At 37.9% G+C, this 24,575-nt stretch overlaps 1 long non-coding RNA gene across 1 annotated transcript; it reads right to left on the bottom strand.

The window, feature by feature from the left end:
• Positions 1-1,281: 1,281 nt before the first annotated feature.
• Positions 1,282-24,575, bottom strand: LOC147912659 (uncharacterized). The gene is made up of 5 exons (XR_015549795.1): positions 24,378-24,575; positions 20,671-20,747; positions 4,280-4,327; positions 3,124-3,227; positions 1,282-1,351 (listed from the first exon to the last, which is right to left on the bottom strand). It is a non-coding gene; the product is annotated as an uncharacterized LOC147912659 (long non-coding RNA).

Here is a 24,575-nt window from a genome sequence, read left to right as displayed (position 1 = left end):
GACTGACCAGATACAAGTAAATAGACAAATACAATTGTGATGAGTGCTATGAGGCATACACACAAGGGGCTGAGAAAGAGCCCAATCAGCAATACCTCCATTGGACAAAGTGGTGAGGAAAGACATCTCCGGTGAATAAAACTTAAGACTAACCTAAAACTTGAGAAGGGTTTTATAGGAGAAACAATTCTAAGCAGAGGAAACAATATGGGCAAATGCCTTTACTCTGGAAAAAATTCAGCTAGATGAAAGAAGATTGCAGAGTAGTGAGTATGAGAGTGTGGCATAAGATGAGCCTGGAGAGATAGTCAGGGGCACAATAGTGAACTTTGTGGGCTGCCTGCTAAAGATATCATGAGAGTCAACTGAGAAAATATATGGGAAACACTTCAAGCAGGGAGCTGGCACACGAGGAGTGCTCAATACACGGAAGTTATTAGGGTCACAATTATCTCCTCACCAAGAGTCCCAAGAAGACAGCAAATAGATAACAAGATATTGGAATTGGCACAATCTTCTGAAGAGGTGGCTTTGTCTCTATTCAGAGACAATCTTGGCTTGTTAAGTCTCTAGAGAATTGAATTTCACCAAAGTACTTAGTGACCCTTCTAGGTAAAGGTAACCATTTTCAGGAAAAAAGAAATCCTGGGAGAGAGATTATAATACTCAAGTTAATATCCCACAAACCTTGCCCCTTCTCTCTCTCTCTCACACACACACATACACACACTCAGGTTCAAATTTTGTGGATTTTTTTTCACTTTTTTGTTTTATAATCAAGATGAAATGCTTTTTCCTATCCCCAACCTCCAGTGTCTGGGTTGCAGGTATCTTCTCTGCCAAGTGTACTGTTTTAAAAATGGTCACATTAAATATGCATTTGCTGTTGAGTTTCTGAGATTGCTTAGGGACTATTTCTTTTCAGAATAAATCACTTTCAACAGCATATTTAATATGAGATGAGGGTAGCTGTCCTATTCATCAGAGTAATAAATTTTTTTAAAGTCTGGAATTATCCTAGGGGTATTCTAAGCTATGGTCTTCTGTTGTTGGGTATTTTATCAAGTTGGTGAGTTTTTTCTTGAGATATTGGGTTTGATCTCATGATATTCTGGCTAGTTGATTTGACAATGATTAGGTGATAGCTGTACATCTTTTGCATTATTGTTGTCTTCACCTCTGGCTTCCACTCTTTCCCCTCTTCCCAGTCATAGACAGTAAATCGATCAGGATAGAAAAGATTATACTGTAGTAACAAATAACCCTAAAATATAAGTGGCTTACATCAGTAGTTATTTCTCACTCACATGTCCATCACAAGCTGGCTCCACTGCTTCACGTTATCTTCACTCTGAAATCCAAGTTGACTAATCAGCTTTCATCTGGAATATTGCTGGTTTTGTGGCAGACGGGAAAAGTACACAGTGATCCTTGACTTGGCTCTTAAAGGTGCTGCTCAGAAGTAACACATGTTACTCTACATTAACTGGCCAAAACAAATTACATGGCAGGCCTGACATCAATGGGGCAGGGAAGTATAACCCTCTTATAAGGAGATGCAGTAGATATCAGTGAGCAATAAAAGAGTATAGTAAAGGCAGACCTCAGTGAGGCGCAGTCTATACTCTCTGCAGGGAAAAGTCGGAAAAAGACATGGGCTTTGGAATCAGTGAGACTAGATTTGGATCCTGGCTTTGCTAAATAGTAACTATATTATCTCAGACTAATAATTCCCATTTTTGGCCCTCTGTTTCCTCATCAGAAACATAGTGATAAAAGATTCTCAAAAGACCACAGCAAAAACCAGAGATAATGTTTGTAAAGCACAGAAATTGTTTCAATTCTATGGAAGAATCCATAGACTTGTTCAATTCGTTTTAGGTTTTACCTTGAATTGCTTGATCTATTTCATCTATTCCAATTTTATATAATACCCATTGCAACATGACTTTTCTCCACCATTCTACTGCTTTGTTTAAGGTCATGGTGACCACTTACCTGCCTAAAGGACACTACTTAGCCTAAAGGACGCTACTTAACCTTCTTGACTTATCATTTACCACCATTGACCATGCCCATGCTGAAATTCTTTCCTCTCCCTCCAAGGCTTATGACACTGTGCCTTCTCTCTCACTAACTGCTCTCCTTCTTCTTTTCTTCTTTTTCCTTCTCATACACTCCCTGCTGACTTTGCCTAAGGTTCCAACCTGGGCTCTCTTCTGTCTACTCCTCTCCCTAGTGAGACAGGAACAGTTGGTAAGAGCAGAGATTTCAGAGCCAGGGAGTCCTGGGTCTTGATCTGACCTCTGCTGCTTACCCCTCTGTGGCCTAACTCTTCAACAGCAAAATCAGGATACTACTACCTACGTCAAAGATCTGTTAGAAATATTAAATGAGAAAATCTACACACAGTGCCTAGTGCTGTGCTTAGAACATATTAAGCATGCAACACATTTTAGTTCCCTCCTCTGTCCATGTCTTCCTTGAAAATCTTCTGCAAAACCCATCACTTGATGTGAAAGGTGTTCAAAATCACAGCTACTGCCTTTTCTACTTGAGTATTCCAGGAGGAACATGTTTCAGTAAGAAATGTCAGTGTTTACTGAAAATCCCACTATCTAGAGATTACTTGTATTTTGAAAGAAGACTTGTAAGTGAAGGCATACATAACACAATGGAATGTATCACTAACTGTGTTTACCTCAGATCTTAGTATAGCATAATTTCCATAATATAGTGAGCAGTTAAGAGTTTGAGATTTAGGGCTAATCTACCTTGGTTTGATTATTGGCTCAAACTTCCTAGTTCCAAGCAAGTTACTTAACTCCTTTTTACATTATTTTCCCCATCTGCAAAATGGGTGTAATAATGGTAATAATCTCATTGGAGTGTTGGGAGGATTCAATTTGTTAATACAAGCAAAGCGCTTAAAGAAGTACTTGGCATACAGTAAGCATTCAATCCATATTAGCTATCATCATCATTATTATCATCATTGACAGAAATTATATTGCTGGGAAGAGAGCTTTTGCATTGCCTATCAAAGCATACCACATCACTGCTTGATTGGGAGTTTCCCTCATCCTTCATTGAAGTCTGCTGTGTTCTACCTTCCCTCCTTACCATTTTCTCTCCTGCCACTCTAGGATAGAAGAGTATTTGCTCCTGGTCTCACAGGGATGTCAGGAGGATTCATGAGATAACATCCATAAGGCACTCTGAGCTCCCTGGAAGCAAAGTGTTTGATAAATAAAAGGTTATTACCATTGCCGGTGATATGTTATATTACTCTAGCCCCTCTCAGCCCAGAGGGATCCTGAAGCGGTTTGCAAAATTTGAAGCACAAAGAAGAATCATTCAACAACAGCTGAGATGAAGCAGTCACTGCACATACAGCCATTGATTCTTCAGAGCCTCCAGCAACCTAAACCCACTGGTTCCATGAGGAGCATAAAAAGCACTGAAATTGATTCAAGGGGTGCTTTGAGATATAAAGTGCTTAAGAGACAGTCCATTGAGCAGAACAGGAGGCAGACACTGGTTCAGACACTCAAAATTATGTGAAAAATCACAAGTCAATGAGGAAAACCAGCAGGTCAATTTCCAAACTAAACATGGAGGAGGCATGGCTCAATATGGAATTCCCTTGTGGATTCCTGGTACATATTCTTGACGTCATATATAGACAATCTACCCTCCATAAAACAAGTTGTGCCTTTAAGACAATTCAAATTAAAAACAAAAAATAAAAAAAGCTTGCAAATATGCAAACATACCCTTAGTCCTTCAGAGTGAATCCTACCACAGCACAACAATATTTCAGAAATCAATCTAAAGTACACCAACCTTGAACCCAAGCTTCCCCATCTGAACTGTTCACTTAGTTCTGGCTTGAACTCTCTACTGTGTCCACTAAATCATATCTAATGCAGAGGATCCCACCCAAGCTATCCTAGTAACCAAACTTTGGCCACACTTCCCATCTTCATTCCAGCCTGATTGCCAGACTCTGGAATTTGACCCTCCATCACATGACTCTTTGGGACTGCTCATTGATAGTCAACCACCGTAAGTCAACATGCAGACCAGGTGCTGAATTGCTGGTTTACACTCGCCTCTTTGCCCTGTGACCTGCGGTTAAGGCTTCCATGATGGACCACCATACATACGACTCAAATCACTCCGCAAATATCAGGTGGGAGTAAGCCAAACATTTGCAGCCAAATTATCCTATCCTGTACAATCAAAAGTCATTTTAAGAAAAATAGTAAACTTTTACCTTTAGGCTCCTGATTCCATTTGCCTCATTAAACATGCCTTCTTGTACCTATACCACAAAGAAGTTTCAGAAATACATTTGATGTTGAAAAAGAAGCATAATGAATTAGTATTACCTCTACCAGTTTTTTTTTTAAAGTAGAGTAATTTTAAAAGTTTCAAAATAAAACATAATGGAATGAAAAAATAACAAACAGGGTAACTATAGATTACATTTTACATAGGGCATGACAATATTTGAGGAAAAACTTAGCCAGATATTTACCTTATATCCTATACCAAAGATAAGTCCATAGAGATGTAAGATTTAAAAGGAAAAGAAACGAAGCCTTAAAAATCCTAGAGGAAAATATTGGAGAATTATTTTATGTTCTCAGAGTGGATATAGTGAATTTGGGTGCGACATTAAGTCTAGGGACTACATAGAAAAAAATTTTTAAATATTATTGCAGAAAATAATAAAACCAGAGGCCATCAAAATGGTAAGGTAAAATGAAAAAGAAATGAGGGCAAATTTTTGTAATTTAAATGAAAAACAAAAGTTTAGCATCATTAGAGGTAAACTAATAAGATAAAAAATCGTAAAAACCTAATAAGAAAAGAGAGGTTAAATATATTTGCAGAAGATGAGATAACATAAATACAATATCCTTAACATCATTAATAAACAAACTCTACGTAAATTAAAACAACGAGGTGCCATTTTTGAAAAGTGTTGATGAGAGTGTGGGGCAAAAGGCATTCATATAAAGTTGGTGGGGACACAAATGGGTACAGTATTTTCTAATATCACATTTTACATGGGTCTGTCCCTTCACGTAGCATCTTTAATTCCAGTAATCTATTCTAAAGACGTATCTACACAAATATATATGAATTGAGAAAAAGTTACTTATTGAACCAATGTTTGTAGTAGAGAAAAACTGGAAATCTCTTTAATGGTCATCATTATCTGCTAGAAATGATGCAGAAATATATGTATATGAACCTCTTGAAAATGTGAAATAAGCAGGTTGAAGAAAAATACAATCCTATTTTTGAAAAAAAAATACATATGTGTGTGTCTGTGTGGTATGTGTGTACATACAATATAAAAATATTTGAATAGGGTCAGCCCTGGTTGCCTAGTGGTTAAGTTCAGCACACTCCACTTTGGCGGCCTGAGTTTGGTTCCCAGGCGTGGACCTACACCACCCGTTTGTCAGTGACCATGCTGTGGTGGCAGCTCACATACAAAAAGAGGAGGATTGCCAGCAGATGTTAGCTCGGGGTGAATCTTCCTCAGCAAAATAAATAAATAAATAAAAATAAAATATTTGGATAGATGTAAACCAAAATGCTACCACTGGTCACCTTTGGGGCTCAAGATAGCAGCACTCTTTTACTTTCTTTTTTTAGAGTTATTTTTGTTCAAATTTTTTACTAGAAACATGTATGTTTTTCTAAAATCAATAAAAGATAGAAAGCAAAATCAAAGCGAGAGCAATGTGAGCAGATTATGGAACAGTATTTATAACAAGATAATATTGGAAATAACATTAGATATCAAAAATTAATACTTTGAAAATCTCTATAGAAATTATCAGTAATTAACTCTGAAGGTAGGATTATTGTAGGATTTTATCATATTATTGGGTTTTTTTTACAGTATATTATTTTATTTTTATTTTATAGTATCATTCAACATCAGAAAATATAAAAATGTGACCATTAATATTGTCCTAAAGACAAATCTCAGCGCTGTGTTGGCCATCATGACTGTGGAGTTTTGGGTGACCAGAGGCATCTTCTCACCTCTCTAGACCCAGTATCCTTTTCAAAATCATAGCGATAATATCAGCCTCTCACTGCGTTTGTGCAATTTAAGAGTGAATTGGAAACAGTGTCTTGACTTGTCCCAAAAGCAAGTATTATAAAAATGTTAAAGCAACTTGGAACTGAGCAGATGATTCAGTAAAGATACCCAATCTTCCCAGCCTATTGGAAGTTCCCAATTCTTCAGGATCGAATGTTGACTAATATGAACAATTGTGACTTATTTTCATGCATCATTAACTTTTATTCAGTCACCAAGACTTAGATGAGTTATCTCTACCTCTGGGGAGCTTCTCTGATTTTCCTCCCACCCATCCATCCACATCCCTCCAAGCCGGGTTAGAGGCCCCTCAAGTGTACTTTCCAAACTCTGTATAGACCTTTCCTCTCCGTTGATTCATTTTGTTAGGTAGACTTTCATTGCTTCCACATACTTTCACTGAGTGTTGTTATATAGGCTCTTGAGATACGGTGGTGAGAACTATGAGAGGCTCTTGCCTTCTGGAAGCTTACAATCCAGTAAGGGGAAGTCAACACTAATCAAAGAAAAAATGTACACTATAAACAGTGAGAAATATTATGAAGGAAAGGCACACAGTGTAACAAAAGTGCAGAACAAAGGAATTAACCAGCTACCTTACTGTATTGCAAATATCTCTTCCAGTAAACTATAATTCTAGAAGACAGAGACCATCTTTTTGTCTTGTTTTTTAGCATTGTGCCTTGCTTGATACACAGTAAACACAACTTCTGTCTGTTTAACTGAATTGAACTGGTTAGAATTTTTTTTGTATATTCCAAGTTAGCCCAATAATCTGAAAAGTGATTGAACCACAAAGTAATCACTGTTTCAGCCAAAGTAATCACTGTTTCAGCCATGGAGCCTAGTGATCCATTTATAGGAAGGATCGCTGATGTTTCAGATTGAGCCCCCTTTCCTTATTCACACTGATTGTTATTCCAATACCAAGATTATTGTCAGTAGCCACTGTATTCTAGGTGAACAGTGTGGAGAAGAAAGAGGAGAAACAGTAGGAAAAAGAAAAGATACCTTGATTACAGAATGTCAATAGTATAACTGAGTTTGGCAAGAGAAAATTAGGATCCAAACCATCTTCTACTTAAATGCATGTTGTCAGTTAAAACAACATATATGCTGAGTTGCTTAACTTCTCAAACTCGATCTCCTCATTTCCAACATGGGAACAATAATATCTATTTTCCATTTAAGAATTAAATAATTCAACGTAATGGAAGTGCCTGGAGCAGTGACTGACACACAGAAGGCACCCAAAAATACTAATAACATTAATAATATGTATTCCTTTATTCCAGTGGTTCTCAACTAGAGGCAACTTTGTCCCCCAGGGGACATTAGGTAACATCTGGAGACATTTTTGGTCATTGCAACTGGGTGAGTACTTAATGCTGGCATCTGCTGGGTAAGGCCAGGGATGCTGCCAAACATCCAAAATTCACAGCATGGCCCCTACAGCAAAGAATTATCTGGCCCCAAAATATCAATAGTGCCAAGGTTGAAAAATCAGCTTTATTCCCTAGTTTCTGAAATCCAATATTTCATGGTCTGGGATAGTTCAGAGAAACTTAAAGAGCACATTCTGACAGCACATGCAGACATACAGACACCATCTAAGAAGGTTTCCTTAGATATCTTCCCATCCTTTCCTCAACCACTACAAGACTCCATTTGCATGCCCTCTGTAATTTCAAATTACAACACTTCTTTTCCACAACGCCTCCAAGCCCCTTTCCTTCTATATCCGGAGTGCCCATGTTCTTCACTGTTGCAATGACTATATTCGTCCCCTCTCCAAGGCCCCAGCCTGTCTCCTTATTGTCTTTAAAATCCAATTTAACTAAGTTAAATTGTCTTTACATCCTCCACTCCTGCAGGTACCTCTAATTCTCTCTTTCTGACGCTGCCCCTTCTCTCATTTCTACTACTCACTAACTGAAGTCAATATACTAGCCTTCATTTATTTTGGGAATCTAAATAACACAGCATAGAAGTTAGCATTTATAGAATATATTCATGTTTTTGCTATTCTGTTACAACAGTGAAGTTAATAAAATTGACATCTAATTACAAATAACAAGCATAGTCTTATTAGAACTAAAACAATAAAGAAAGCAGTGAAGATTGCATTAGCCAAACTATGCATGCTCCTACAGGAACTACTAGTTACTCAGACTGTCATTCAATGCCCCTACATGAGGATCCTGATATGAACTGATGAGCAGTGCCAGCCACACTGGCTAATTTACAGACAGGTTCTGAGGGACAGGAAAGAGACCTGGAATTTCACTGAATGGTTAAAACTGAGTGGCAACCGTAAAATGTGCTAAGAGTATTTAGGATTAAACCAAAGAAGTTGGGTCTGTTGTGAGTATCCAAAAATGAGAGAGGAACTCCCCTGTAAAAGAAGTGGCATTGGAGAATAAGAGGGAGAGAAATGCAAGGACTAAGCAGAATGTGTGGGGCAAGCTTTGAGAATTTGTGAGAAGACTCAGAACTCCTGCTGTGAGGAAGTCTGTGTTGTTCAGACCTCTTTCTTGTAGTGTAAGTGTTGAATGGATGTCTTGGTTTGTGTTAAAAGCATAAGGCCAGAGCTGAGAAACAGAGACCCTAAATGCAGGAGAGAGTCAGAAGTCCACCACTTCTCTACATCCAGGAGGCACATTACCAAACCCATCTTTGGTGCAAAGAAACTAAAAGAAATTGTGAGATCCTGGATTTTCAACAAGACATGGCTTATTCATCAGAAGAGCAGGAAGGATAACTTTGCTTTAGATTAAGAGCTGCATTTCAAAGGTCCAAGTTCTGTTTTCAGGTACATCAAATTCCAGGTTCTCTAATAAGAGTGATGAGGATAGCACCACCTTATAGTTATACAAACTTCAGAGAGCTGTCATGTGCATTGTCTCATTTGATCTTTACCAGAACCCAGTGAGATCAGAGGTTCAAGCAATCACATTCCCAATTCAGAGAATATGGAGACTAAGTCTGGGTATCGTGATGCCAGGTCACATGCTAAGGGCATGGGTACAACTACTGTTCAATCTACTGCTCTTAAAAGTCATTCCCACCCTCCTACTTCTACTTGAGAAACTATATATTCTGTATGTTAAGGGTGCTGACTCTGGAGCCACACTGCCTGGGTTCAAATCCCAGTGCACCCACTTGCTAGATATCAGACCTCAGGCAAGTTACCTATCTTCTTTGTGTCTCAGTGTGTTCATCCATAAAATGGGTTTAAAAATAGTACTTACTTTGTAGGGTTGTGGTGAGGATTAAGAGTTAATACATGCAAAATGCTTTAAAGTATTTCTAATGTGTTCATTATGCACACTTAATAAGCCTTACATTTTCTTTCTTTTTCCCAAGCTTTACTAGTATAAAGTAATTTAACATACTCATATAAGCTTTAATGCTTACAAGGCATTGGTAAAATTATCCTTATTTTGTATATAAAAGAGCTGAGATGTCAGTTACTATTTCTGCATTAACCACCCCAAAAAGTAGTGGCATAAAGCATTCTATTATGCTCACAGATTTTTTGGACCAGGATTTTGGACGAGGCACAGCAGACAACACTTGTCTCTGCTCCACATACTAGAGCATCAATTGGGAAGACTCAAAGGAATAGGAGTGACTCAGTGGTTAGAGGATGGAATTTGGAGGCATCTTCATTCACATATCTGGGGATCGATGCTGGCTATTGGCTGAAACCTGAGCTGAGTGGTGGGCTGGAACACCTACATGTGTCCTCTTTATGTGGCCTGGGCTTCCTCCACAGCACGGCAGCCTCAGGGTAGTGAGACTTCTCACATGGCAGCTCAGAGCTCCAAGGATCAAAGTGGAAGCTGCATTACTTTTTATGACCTGTTCTTGAAAGTCGCACAGCATTGTTTCAGCCACATTCTGTTAGTTGCAGCAAGTTACAAGGCTGTCCAGATTTAAGGCAAGGAAATTAGACCCCCATCTCTTGATGGAGGAGTAGCAAGTTTTTGGAAAAGCATGAAGGATGGCAGATATTGTTGCAATCGTTTTTAGAAATACAAGATGCTACCGAGAAGAAGATAGAATTTGCCAAATTGTTTTCAAATGAGTGAATATAGCAGAATAAAAACGCACAGCTTTTTTTTTTTTTTTTCCCTGAGGAAGATCATCCCTGAGCTAACATCCATGCCAATCCTCCTCTTTCAGCTGAGGAAGACTGGCCCTGGGCTAACATCTGTGCCCATCTTCCTCCACTTTATATGGGATACCGCCACAGCATGGCTTGACAAGCGGTGCCTCAGTGCACGCCCGGGATCTGAACCTGGGCTGCCAGCAGCGATGCACTTAACCACCACGCCATGGGGCCAACCCCCAAGAATGCACAGCTTTATGATTTGTAAAGTTCTTTTCTTTCCCTGGCCTCTCAGACCTTTCTCTCGTTTGTAAAGGATGTCAATTAATCTTGCGCATTCACTGGCAAGTACATCTGAAGGCTTGGCCCTGCAGGGGAGCAACTGAAGGCAAGCAGGTTGCACTTGGAAAGCTTTCAAATAAATTCTACAAACTTATAATGAGAATTTACTTCTTCATTCCCCATGCCTTGCCCATGCCTTTTAATCAACCCTCAGGGAGAGCAAATACTAACCAAAATTGGTCAGATTCCAGAGCATTGATTGGGCTCCTTTTACAAGTGGGCAAATACAACTATGCATAGTTCCAGCTTGGTGCTTTCTCTTCAGCCCATGTGGCTAGCCTCGCTTTCTGCTCTCTTCTGTCTGGTCCTTCTTTGTGACCACTTCTCATCACCTCCTCTTCTATCAAACTGGTCCAAGCCACCATTATCTGTCTCCCAGATTAGACAATAGCCCCTAACTCATCTCCTTCTTTTGGTCTCATATCCCACAGCCTTTTTCAACACATCAGTCAGAGTAATCCTTTTGAAAGCTAGGTCAGATGATGTCATCACTCCCCTACCTTCTTATTCCCATTTCACTTGTAAAAGCCAAAGTCCTTACAATGTCTGGAAGGATCTAGATGTCTCTATGATCTCATCGTCTTTAAGTCTTCCCCTACCTCACTCTAATCTATCCATGCTGACTTCTCTATTAAATATACAAAGCAAGAGCCATCATCAGATGGCTTCATATCTGTTCTTCTCTGCCAGACGGCTTTTGCCGTATATGTCCATCCGCATGACCAACTCACACTTCCTTATGGCCTTTGCTCATAAATCAGCTTCTCTATGAGATCTTTCCTGAATACATCATTGAAAAACATAAATACCCTCTCTCTGCAGTTTCTATTCTCATTCCCTGCTTCATTTACTACCATCCTACAAATTTTGTATTTACATTCTCTGTTTATTGTGTATCTTCTGCCATCCCTTATACACACTAGAATGTGAGCTGTTGAGAATAAGATTTTTTGTGGTCTGTTTTATTCACTGCTCTATCTCCAGAATCTAGAGCAGTGCCTAACATATAAGAAGTGCTTAATGAGTATTTGTAGAGGGAATGAATGACTATGAATGCAGATTTAAACATAGGTCAGGTGGTAAGTAATTGAAGAGACAGAGGAACGCTTTGATCTCAAGCTATTTTGGACAAGTTTGCCAAGGAAAAGGAGATGTCTCCCTGTTGTTCAGCCCACTTTATTGCAACACTGTTGTTGGGGTCCATGTCCATCTATCAAAATGGTTGTTTCTCATTTGCCACATTTTTTAAGGGTATGTACAGCATCCTTGGAAAATTCTGAGATGGACAGGCATAGATTTGATCTGGGCAGGATCTGGGAATTCCTGCTTTCCCTAGCCTCAATGTCATCTATTAATTCTCATATCCTTCTGTGGTGGGCAGAATTATGTTACCCCAAAAATGTCCACATCCTAATCCTTGAAACCTGTGACTATGTTGTGATACAAAGCAAGGGGAAATTCAGGTTTCAGATGGAGTTAAGATTCCTAATTAACTTGAGATGCGAGAGACTATACCGGATTATCCAGGTGGGCTCAACGTTATTACAAGGGTCTTATAAGTGAAAGAGGAAAGGAGGAGCTTCAGAGTCAGAAAAAGAGATACAACAATGGAAGTAGAGGGCGGAGTGATGCAATGGCTGGCTTTGAAGAAAGAGGTTATGAGTCAAGGACTGTAAGTAGGCTCTACAATTCAGAAAATACAAGAATAAAAGATGCTCCCCTAGAGTCTCCAGAAGGAACACAGCCCTGCTCATATCTTGACTTTAGCCCAGTGAGACCCATTTTGGACTTCTGACCTCCAGATATGTAAGATAATAAATGTATGTTTTTTCAAGCCACCAATTTGCTGGTACTTTGTTGCAGTAGCAATAAGAAACTAATAGACCCACTATAATTTCTAATAAACACCTCCATCATTAGCACTACCGTCAAATTACAAAGGAAAATCCAACCAGAAAGTGCATAGTCGGGCTACCGAGTTTGATGGAGAGCAAGGCAATCTTTCTTGGTCCTGCCATTCAACTTACACATGCCCCGAAGGATGAGGGTCGAGTCCCTCCTTTCATCAAGTACATAGCACAAGTGTTATCACCAGTCATAAAGTCCTGGTGATAAACTTAATTTTCTGTATTCCAAATGCCATCCAAATAACAACTCTGGCTACAGCTATTTTCCTTTTGGGACATATTCTGAAGATGCAACTGGACTAGATCAGTAAAAAAATAATAAGTATTTCCTTCCTTTTAGCAACTGACAAAACATGCTTTCCACTTACACCAAAAAAAAAAAAAAAAAAAAAGAATTTATATGAAAATGCATCTTCCGTGAATTATGATTAATAGAATTTTTTAATTTAGCCCCATTCAAGTAAATACTACTTGTTGCTTCTAATTATACCATTTTTCTCTTTTATTTTTTTGTGGAGACTAGAGATCAAGAAAGAAAGAGTTAGCACTAGAAGTTGATTTTTCTAAAGGAATGTGTTTTCTCAATTCAAAATGGGAAAGGCTTGCAACAGCAGGTCTGTAGATTTTCAAAAATCCTAATTAGACTGAATTAAATGACTAAAATGGTACTAATTACTTTTTAATTTCAAGAGAGATGTTTACAAAGCACAGTATAATGAATAATACAGCACTTCAAATGATTACTAATGTTGTCATTTTGTCTGACTTAATCTCAATTAGTATAAATCACATTGTCATCATCGTTAATTGCCATTTCTTTCAAGCAAAATGCTAATTTCTCTTTACAATCTTACAATTACTGTTTGTTTTCTTCAAAATATTCCATTTGAAAGGCCTAATAAAGAGAACATTTACAGCCCCCGTATTTTCTGCTGTTTGAGGCAAATGCATTGGTTTGTTGTTATCCTATTTGGAGGGTAGTGGTAATTCCTACTTACTTTTTAATAAAATGAAATTTTTAACTTTTAACTGTCTTGTGATGCCAAATGTAAATTCATGGGTAGCTGTAGTTCCATAGAAAAGTGTTTTCCCTGAGTGCCAGGTAGAGCACTCATTAATGAGATCTAAGAGGAATAATGTATGTTTCACCTCTCTGAAGAAATGCATCATTAGAAAAGGGAGGAAACAGCCTTTAATCATGAGAATATAGAATTGTTCTGGGTTTTTTCCTCTAGCTTCTTTCCATTGTTCTTCTACTCATGTGGAAGTAAAACCTCTCCCTTGAGGCAATTATCTCATCAACCATGGGCTATTGGTTTTTCATTCCTCTGTGTCATTGAATATCCTTGGGAAATTATTCCCCAGTTTTTGCTCAGTCATAAACACAAGGAACTTTAAAAATCATGAAGACCCAATAATTCTCAAATGAGATTTTAACATTACGCTATTGTTTTAAGAGCTCTTCTAGACTTAGCCTCATTTTTCTTTAAAAAAAAAAGTTTAAGAATTGAATATTAACCAATTCTTTTCTCACACAGATATTTTTCTTGAATTTTCAGTGGCTGTTTTGATTACTTATCATTACATAACATATTACCCCAAAACTTAGCAGCTTACAAATCAAAACTTCTTTTTCACTCATGATTTTATGGGTAAGAATTTTGGAATGGGCTTGGCTGGGTGGTTTTTTTGTGAGCTGTATGGCACCAGTGGAGGCAGCCAGGAACGTAGGATCCACTTCCAAGAGGGCCTCCTCATGCACATGTCTGGGAACTTAATGCTACTCAGCTTGTCTTACTCCACACAGTGACTCATCCTTCAGAGTCTGGCTGTGTGGTTTGTACTTCTCTCGGAGCATGATGACCTCAGTGTAGATGAACTTCTTTCACAGAAACTCCAAGAGCAGGTGTTCCAAAAAACCAGTAGAAGGTGCATCTCAGAAGTTCCAGGATGTCCCTTCTCCCATATTCAATTGTTCAAATAAGTTATTAAGGTCAGCCCAGATTCCAGGAGAGGGGAATGATGCTCTCTCACAGAGATGAGTAGCTAAGAATCTGCATCCATTTTTAATTTACTGTAGTACCTACAGCTTCTATGCAAGTTAACAATAAAATTAAATGACTTAAAGTACAAATAGATATTCATGGAAAATCTTAATAACACCCTTGCTTAGTACAGTTGCCTGCTATTTTTTTCTCTAAAAGCTAAAATTCATGTGCTACATACTGAGTTGTGTCCCCCACAAGTTCATATGATGAAGCTCTAACCCCCAATGGGATTGTATTTGGAAGTAAGGTCTTTAGGAGGTAATTAAGTTTAACTGAGGTTATAAGGGTGGAGCCCTAATTCAATAGGATAAATGGCCTTAGAAGAAGAAGAAGAGCTCTCTCTCAGAGGAAAGGCCATGGGAGGGCAAGGCAGCCCTCTGCAAGCCAGGAAGAAAGACTTCACCAGGAACCAAATCAGCTGGCACCTTGATCTTGGACTTCCCAGCCTCCAAAACTGTGAGAAAGTAAATTCCTATTGTTTAAGTCATCCAGTCTGTGGAATTTTGTTATAGCAGCCCAACCTGACTATACATTACATTTGGGATTTTATATGATTTACAAGGCAAAATTATACTATTTAGCAGGTAAATTATGTTTAGTAGTGGTAGAGTTCTGTTGAATTTGGCCTCTTCAGTATCTAGTTCTCCTTTTTCTGTTAATAGTAAACTGATTTTTCTTCAGGAATTCTTCTCCCTTTGGATGCAATATTCTGGGACTGTCAACCAAAGACCCCTTTGTTTTTTGGCCAAGAGGTGGATATTTTACTTGATCTAGGCCAATAATGTGCTTTACTCTTAGAACTTAAATCATGATACAGAAGGATGGATCAGCGAGCTGGATGAAAGACTAGAGGAAATCACCCAAACTGAATAGATAAAAGAAAAAAGAATTAAAAAGAATGAGAACAGTCTAAGGGACCTCTGGGACAACATCAGGCATACTAACATCCATATTAGAGGTGTCTCAGAAGGAGAAGAGAGACACAAAGGAGCAGAGAATCTATTTGAAGAAATAACAGCTGAAAACTTTCCTAACCTAAGGAAGGAAACAGACATCCAGGTACAGGAAGCTCAGAGAGCACCAAACCAGATAAACCCAAAGAGGCCCACACTAAGACACATTATACTTAAAATATCAAGAAGTAAATATAAAGAGAGAATCCTAAAAGCCACAAGAGAAAGGCAAGTTACAGAAAGAGGAAACCCCATAAGGCTATCATCTGACTTCTCAGCAGAAACCATACAGGCTAGAAGGGAGTGGCAAGATATGTTTAAAGTACTGAAAGGAAAAAACCTACAGCCAAGAATACTCTACCCTGCAAGGTTATCATTCAGAATGGAGGGAGAGATAAAGAGTTTCCCAGACAAGCAAAAATTAAAGGAGTTTATCACCAAGAAACCAGTCTCACAAGAAATGCTAAAAGGACTTATTTAAGCAGGAAAGAGAAGACCACAAATAGGAATAAGAAAATTATCAAAAAAATGCAATAAAATCACTGGTAAAGGCAAAAATACAATAAAGGTAGCGGATCAACCACTTATGAAGGTCAAAAGACAAAAATACTAAAATTATCTATTTCCGTGATAAGAGGGTAACAGATACACACACGCACAAAAGAGGTTAGATATGATATCAAAAACATAAGATGTGGGAGGGGAGTCAAAGAGTAGAGCTTTTAGAAAGAGGTCAAACTAAAGAAACTATCAACTTAATATAAATTGCTATATATGTAGGTTATTATACATGAACCTTATGTTAATCACAAACCAGAAACCTATAATAAATACAGAAAAAATTAAGAAAAAGGAACCCAAACATAATACTAAAGAAAGCCAACAAACCATAAGGAAAGAGAGCAAGAAAAGAAGAAAGGAACAGAGAAGAACTACTAAAATACCCAGAAAAAAAGTAACAAAACGGCAATAAGTACATACTTATCAATAGCTACTTTAAATGTTAATGGACGAAATGCTCCAATCAAAAGGCATAGGGTGGCTGATTGGATAAAAAACAAGATCCATATATATGCTGCATACAACAGACACAATTCAGACTGAAAGACACAAACTGAAAGTGAAGGGATGGAAAAAGTGACTCCATGCAAATGGCAATGAAAAGAAAGCTGGGGTAGCAATACTTATATCAGACAAAATAGACTGTAAAACAAAAACTGTAACAAGAGACAAAGAAGGGCACTACATAGTGATCAAGGGAACAACCTAACAAGAGGATATAACACTTGTAAACATCTATGAACCCAAAGTAGGAGCACCTAAATATATAAAGCAATTATTAACAGACATAAAAGGAGAAATAGACAGTAACACAATAATAGTAGGGGACTTTAACACTCCACTTACACCAATGGATAGATCATCCAAGCAGAAGATCAATAAGGAAACATTGCCCTTAAATGACACATTAGATCAGATGGACTTAGTAGATATATACAGAACATTCCACCCCAAAACCATAGAATACATATTCTTTTCAAATGCAAATGGACCATTCTCCAGGATTGATTAATTAGGCCACAAAACAAGTCTCAATAAATTTGAGAAGATTGAAATAATAGCAAGCATCTTTTCTAACCACAATGGTATGAAACTAGAAATCAACTACAGGAAGAAAATTGGAAAAGCCACAAATATTGGAGATTAAACAAAATGCTACTGAACAACAATCGGGTCAATGAAAAAATCAAAGGAGAAATAAAAAAATACCTAGAGACAAATGAAAATGAAAATACGACATGCTAGAATTTATGGGATACAGCGAAAGTGGTTCTAAGAGGGAAGTTTATAGCAATACAGGCCTACCTCAACAAACAAGAAAAATCTCAAATAAACAATTTAACAGTGTACCTAAAGGATCTGGAAAAAGGAGAACATACAAAGCTCAAAATGAGTAGAAGGAAGGAAATAATAAAAATCACAACAGAAATAAATGAAATAGATACTAAAAAAAACAATAGAAAAAATCAATGAAACTAAGAGCGAGTTCTTTGCAAACATAAAAAAAAATTGACAAGCCTTTAGTTAGACTCACCAAGAAAAGAAGAGAGAAGTCTCAAATAATTAAAATCAGAAATGAAAGAGGAGAAATTACAAGGGACACCTCAGAAATACAAAAGATTATAAGAGAATACTGCAGAAAGCTATATGCCAACAAACTGGATAATCTAGAAGAAATGGAGAAATTCTTAGAATCATACGACCTTCCAAAACTGAATCAAAAAGAAATAGAGAATTTGAATAGACCAATCACCAGTAAGGAGATCAGAACAGTAATAAAAAACCTCCCAAAAAATAGAAGTCCAGGACCAGATGGCTTCTCTGGTGAATTCTACCAAACATTCAAAGAAGATTTAATACTTATCCTTCTCAAACTCTTCCAAAAAATTGAAGAGGAGGAGAAGCTCCCTAACTCATTCTATGAAGCCAACATTACCCTCATATCAAAACCAGAAAAGAACAACACAAGAAAAGAAAATTACAGGCCAATATCACTGACAAATATCGATGCAAAAATCTTCAACAAAATACTAGCAAACCGAATACAACAACACATTAAGAAGATCATACACCATGATCAAGTGGAATTTATTCCATGGATGTATGGATGGTTCAGCATCTGCAACTCAATCAACACAATACATCGCATTAACAAAATGAAGAATGAATCACATGATCATCTCAGTAGAAGCAGAGAAAGCATTGACAAGATACTACATTCATTTATGATAAAAACTCCGAATAAAATGAGTATAGAAGGAAAGTACCTCAACATAATAAAGGCTATATACGACAAACCCACAGCTAATATCATTCTCAATGGAGAAAAGCTGAAACCTATCCCTCTAAGAACAGGAACCAGACAAGGATGATCACTCTCACCACTCCTATTTAACATAGTATTGGAAGTCCTAGCCAGAGCAATCAGGCAAGGAAAAACAATATTAGGGATCCAAATTGGAAAGGAAGAAGTGAAATTGTCACTATTTGCAGATGACATGATTTCATATGTAGAAAACCCTAAAGAATCCACCAAAAGACTTTTAGAAATAATAAATGAATATGGTAAAGTTGCAGGATACAAAATTAACATACAAAAATCAATTTCATTTCTATACACTAACAACAAAGTAGCAGAAAGAGAAATTCAGACTACAATCCCATTCACAATTGCAACAAAAAGAATAAAATACCTACGAATAAACTTAACCAAAGAGGTGAAAGATTGTACACTGAAAACTATAAAACATTGTTGAAAGAAATTGAAGAAGATATAAAGCAATGGAAAGATATTCCGTGTTCTTGGATTGGAAGAATTAGCATAGTTAAAATGTCGATACTTATTAAAGCAATCTACAGATTCAATGCAATTGCTATCAGAGTTCCAACATTTTTCACAGAAATAGAACAAGAATCCTAAAATTTATATGGATTAAAGACTTGAATGTAAGACCTGAAACCATGAAACTTCTAGAAGAAAACATAGGCAGTACGCTCTTCAAGATCAGTCTTAACAGCATATTTTCAAGTAAGATGTCTGACTGGGCAAGAGGAACAATAGAAAAAATAAACAAATGGGACTACATCAAACTAAAAACTTCTGCGCAGCAATGGAAACCATCAACAAAACAAAAAGACAACCTAACAACTGGGAGAAGATATTTGCAAACCATATATCTGATAAGGGGTTAATATCCAAAATTTATAAAGAACTTATACATCTCAACAACAAAAAAACTAACAACCCAATTAAAAGATGAGCAAAAGATCTGAACAGACATTTCTCCAAGAAGATATACAGAGGCCAACAGGCACATGAAAAGATGTTCAACATCATTAACTATCAGGGAAATGAAAATCAAAACTACAATGAGATATCACCATATACCCATCAGAATGACTATAATTAACAAGACGGGAAATAACAAGTGTTGGAGAGGATGTGGAGAGAAGGGAACGCTCATACACTGCTGGTGGGAGTGTAAACTGGTGCAGTCATTATGGAACACTGTATGGAGATTCCTCAAAAAATTAAGAATAGAGCTACTATACAATCCAGCTATTCCACTGCTGAGTATTTATTCAAAGAACATGAAAACACGAATACATAAAGATACACGCACCCCTATGTTCATTGTATCATTATTCACAATAGCCAAGACATGGAAGCAACCTAGGTGCCCATCAAATGACGAATGGATAAAGAAGATGTGGTCTTTATTTACAATGGAATACTACTCAGCCATAAAAAATGATGAAATCTAGCCATTTGTGACCACATGGATGAACCTTGAGGGTATTATGCTAAGGAAAATAAGTCAGAGGGAGAACATCAAATACCGTATGATCTCACTCATAAACAGAAGATAGAACAAACATGTACATAGATACAGACATTGTATTGGGAGTTACCAGAGGGGAATCAGGGAGGGAGCAGGGTGAAAGGGGTGAATGGCACATGTGTGTGGTCATGGATTGTAATTAGTCTTTGGGTGGTGAGCTTGATGTAATCTACAAATAAATAGAAATATAATGATGCATACCTGAAACTTAAAAATATATATATATATATATATATAAACAGAATTTAAACCACGAAAAAAGTGACACAAGGATGAAAATTATTTGGTCTTCGTATCTCCTGATGTTGGTACCCTGCCACTTCTGACTCTCAAATCTTCTCGAGCACCTTTATTCTAAGCTTTCCCAAACATGGTCCTCTAGAGCTTTTCCTTTGATTCTGTGAGCTACCTTCTTGTCTTCCATTTTTGTGGTGGTTGTTCTTGTTGCTGCTTCAAATAGCTACAGTTTTCTATCTCTTCAAAACAAAACCAAAAAGCCTAACAGATATAGAAATTGGTACAATGAGTGGGGTTACCCATAAACATTAGAAGGCAAGGTTAATGGGGACAAGGATACAACAATCAGGAATCATTAGGCATTAATGGTATGACTTCAAAATATGTTAAGCAAACACTGGTAGAAATTCAAGAAGAAAATAATGAATCTATAGTCATAGTTGGAGAGATATACCTCAGCAATAATCATTATACAAAGAGAAAAGAATAAGTCAGCATGCAGATTAGTTAATATCTAATATCATAATACCTACCCTTATATTTCTTTAGCCTTTCAAGCTTTCAGAGCATTTTTACTTGTGCTCATTCGTATGATCCTCTTCTTACCTATCTAAAGTAAAATAAAAATGTGATTTGTGGAAGAGTTGGAACCGCTTAAAACCCAAGTCTCCAAGTTTGTATTCTTTTCACTCTACTTCTGGTTATATAGGTTATTTTCTTGGTATATCAGCCACCTAACTAGTCCCTGCTCATGACCTGAGATTTCTAAGCAGTAGACATAGACATGTGCTCCTAAATGGTAATTTACGAGATAAACTCACAGAGACATCAATCTAAATAATGAATATAGGGTGTTTGGCCTAGTCCCTGGCCTATAGTGAGTGCTCAATAAATGGAGTTATTACTATTGCTGAACACCATATGGAACTTTCTATTATTTCTAAGTTGATCTTTCTTTTATCTCATGTTCCAAGATAGTCATTTGTAGTATTCAAAGCACTCAGTAGTCACAAAATTCTCTCCTGGATGAGACCTCAACTACATAACCTTTCCATATGGCAGTAGGATTTGACATACCCATTCATTAAATGGTAAGAAATATAGATACAGGGTCAAAACAGAGAAGGCAAACTTTCAGCAGCAGGGCAGTGGCTGTGTCTTTGAACTTCTCTTTTAAATGCCATAAAGCTGCCTTTCCGCCCCCCCAATTCTGCTGATCTGGTATGAAAGAAAAGAAATCCTGCAGACAGCACCACAGCATCTGGAATTCCATCATAGCAGCTGAGTTTCTTTTGCAGACACTACAAGTTGTTAATTTGCGATTTCTTATCTTTGAGGCTGATTCCAGAGCCAGGTTGTAGCAATGGTTGGAGTCCAATAAAACCAGTGATATTTACTCGTTAATGCAGTCCTTCTTTCCAGGGTGTTCTTTCTCTGAAGATTGATCACAGTTTTTATTGTGTGAGCTTGTAAAATGCAAAATGATTAAAGGTACATCTATTTTTTTAATCCCATCTCTGTCATTCCTTTAGTCAACAGCAGCAGAGTCCTGGAAGTTTCACATATGCTTACATGAAAGTTCAAGCTTAGCCATCAGCACTGAAAAAAATCTTAAAGGGCAAGATCCCTGCATTGTAATGAGTTTGGGGAGCACCTTCCGGCTGACTATCAGCTGAAGGACTTGTGGTCTTTCAGAAAGTTCCCCATTTCGTTTCTTTTCCCCAGCACGAGCCTCACTAAGCAGGTCCATTTCCATATCATTACAGAGCATGAAAAGGAAATTTCCTCTCAAGAGCCACAGCTTGGAGTCAGTCTGTTAAAGTTTTTTCCGTCTTCTTGGACCCCATTGTCTGTTTCTTTGACATTCCAAGACACTTCTCAATTTTGACTTCCACTTTGATTCACTCCCACTGCTGGCTGCCAAGGTCTCTTGCCCTTCCTTTCTGAAACTCAATTCTGTTCATTTCTTCTCTGTCTCATATCAAGCTTCCCAAATGCACATTTCATTTAGGAATTTTAATGTAACAGGAAAAAGAGTTCAACAAAACTGTTGTGGGCAGAGAGCGATTGAAGTGAAATTGTGAAATGTGTGCTCTGCATGGTTTATACCATAACGTCAGGCAATAAGGTAATAGTTTGACTGAATGTGCCACCTCTTCCCAGATGGCCACAAGCTACTAAAAAATATACACACACACACATACACACACTCATACATGTGTGTCAATGATGCCCTGGGCCATGTTTGTTTAGATTGAAAAGGTTCCATCTCTCCCCTGGGACGAAGGCAAACCTGTAAAGAAACACCTGCCCCACCTGTCCTAGGAAACAGGCTGTTGTTATCCAGGGTCATAAGAAGCAAGCTTGGGCCGTAGCATCACTTTGGCATGGTGGGAATTGGGTCGAAGCAAAGAATCCAAGATCATTAGAGAGGAAGCAGAGCTAAGCCTCAAATCCTAGAGAAAAGTATGGAGCCGCAAACATATTACAAAACCAGAAATTAGAAGCTACAGAATCAAGTGTGTGAGACAGGTACTGGGGAGAGCTGGGTTCAAATCCCAGCACAGCTATTGACTAACTATAGGACTTTGGGTATTCTTCCTAACTACTATAAGCCTCCATTTCTTCAGCGTTTAACTGGGTTCAATGTTTCCTTCCTCTAACATCACGGTGACGATTAAGTGAAATAATGGGTACTAACTGGGAAGACTAGTGTTTAAAACATTAAACTCCTGTGAAAATAAGTGAAGACCAACCAAATGAGAACAAGCAAAAGGTACTTATTCAGAGCTTGCTCTATCAAGGGAGTCAGCCACCATCACTTGCATTTGTCAGAGACCCAAAGGCAGGCAAAGGAGAGGAAAACCTTTATGGTGGAAAAAAGAGAAGACTCCAGGAACGCCCTGATTGGAGGCTATTGGTATGGGGAAGGTAGAAGCCTACCTAGGCTAACTAGAAGCAGGGAATCCTACATGATTAGTTAAGGGGGTATTTTTGGTTATCTCTGGTTGGTCCTAAGTTGGAAGCAGGGACAAAAGTTAGGGAAGTTGTCAGTTACTAATCAAGTCCATTTTAGGCCAATTGTTACAGGGATTATTGTTTGGTTTCCTGAACTTATTGATAGAGATAGTGGTCTGACTTTCTACAAGTCTGACTTAGAGCAGGCTGACTTCCTGGGCTAGTTACTGTAGATAATGGGTTAATTTCCTAAGCTAGCTGCTGTGGGTTGTGGTTCAGAGTTCTATTTTTATATATGGTTTGGTCATTGTCTCTTCGTATATTTAATCTCTCTCCTATGGGTTTCATCTCTCTTAAGTAAATGATTACCTGGACCTCCCCCCACCAAATCTCACAATCTGTTTCAGTGTTTCAAGGGGAGGGTAGATATAGGCTGGAACAATGAGGCTATCACTCAACTTTTGTTTTTAAATGAAAGTTTATTTTGTAAGTTCAGAGAGAGGCAATAGTCTCTAGATTGTCAGCTTTTGCAAAGAAATAAAAGAAATCTCTAAATTCCAAAAGACGTCTTCACATTAAGGTGTGATCCCAAAATTACTTAGATCAAGGAAATCCTCATGCCCAAGCATGAAAAGTCTTTTTGCAGGTTTCTCCAGGGGGAGTTAATACAAAAAAAAAAAACCAGAAAAACAAAGAAGAGAGAAAGCTTTGTGCCAAGATGATTCAATGAGCAATTCCAGTTTCCATGGGCATCCTAGGGGCATGAATGTATTTGCTGAACTGAAATCATATGAAATTTAATGGCACCTAGAGGAATCTCAGTTCCCGGTATTGCCCCCAGGAACACCTGAAATTCTAGTATTAATGTATCGTCCTGTAATGGAATGCATTGCTTCTTCACATCCTATTTTTTTTTAAATAATCGGGTCATTACTATGTTCAGTCTTTTCTATGCATTACATTTAGGAGACATTTACACAGTGGGTAAGAGGTCAGCCCTGATGGTGAGAAGACTGAAAGCTATGTCATATTAGAATGGAGTAAGGGTTTCTTAACCTCAGTGCCATTGACATTTTGGACTGGATAATTCTTTACTGTGGAGGCTGCCCTGTGCATTTTTGAATGCTCAGCAGCATCCCTGGCCTCTACTCATTAGATGCCAGTGGCACCCCTCTTCCCAGCTGTAACAACCAAAAATGTCTCCAGACCTTAACAAATGTCCCTGGGGTGCAAAATTGCCCCCAGTTGAGAACCACTCGAAAGCAAAGATTCCTGTACTCACCTGAAAAACTTGCTTAAAATTATTGACTCCAGGGATCCACTATGGTGATTCTGATTCAACAGGACCAGAAAGCTGTACGTTCTAAAAGTTCCTCAAAGGTCTGATAATCAGCCAGTTTGGAAATCACTTTTTGGTTACTAACCATGGATGAGAAATGACTTGAAGGGACCTTATGGCCATTTTCAAATATATAAACGT

The sequence above is a fragment of the Ceratotherium simum genome, chromosome 34 (assembly GCF_057802395.1).
Source record: "Ceratotherium simum simum isolate JZ-2026a chromosome 34, ASM5780239v1, whole genome shotgun sequence".
Taxonomy (NCBI): domain Eukaryota; kingdom Metazoa; phylum Chordata; class Mammalia; order Perissodactyla; family Rhinocerotidae; genus Ceratotherium; species Ceratotherium simum.
This window is presented reverse-complemented; position numbering and strand designations above follow the sequence as displayed.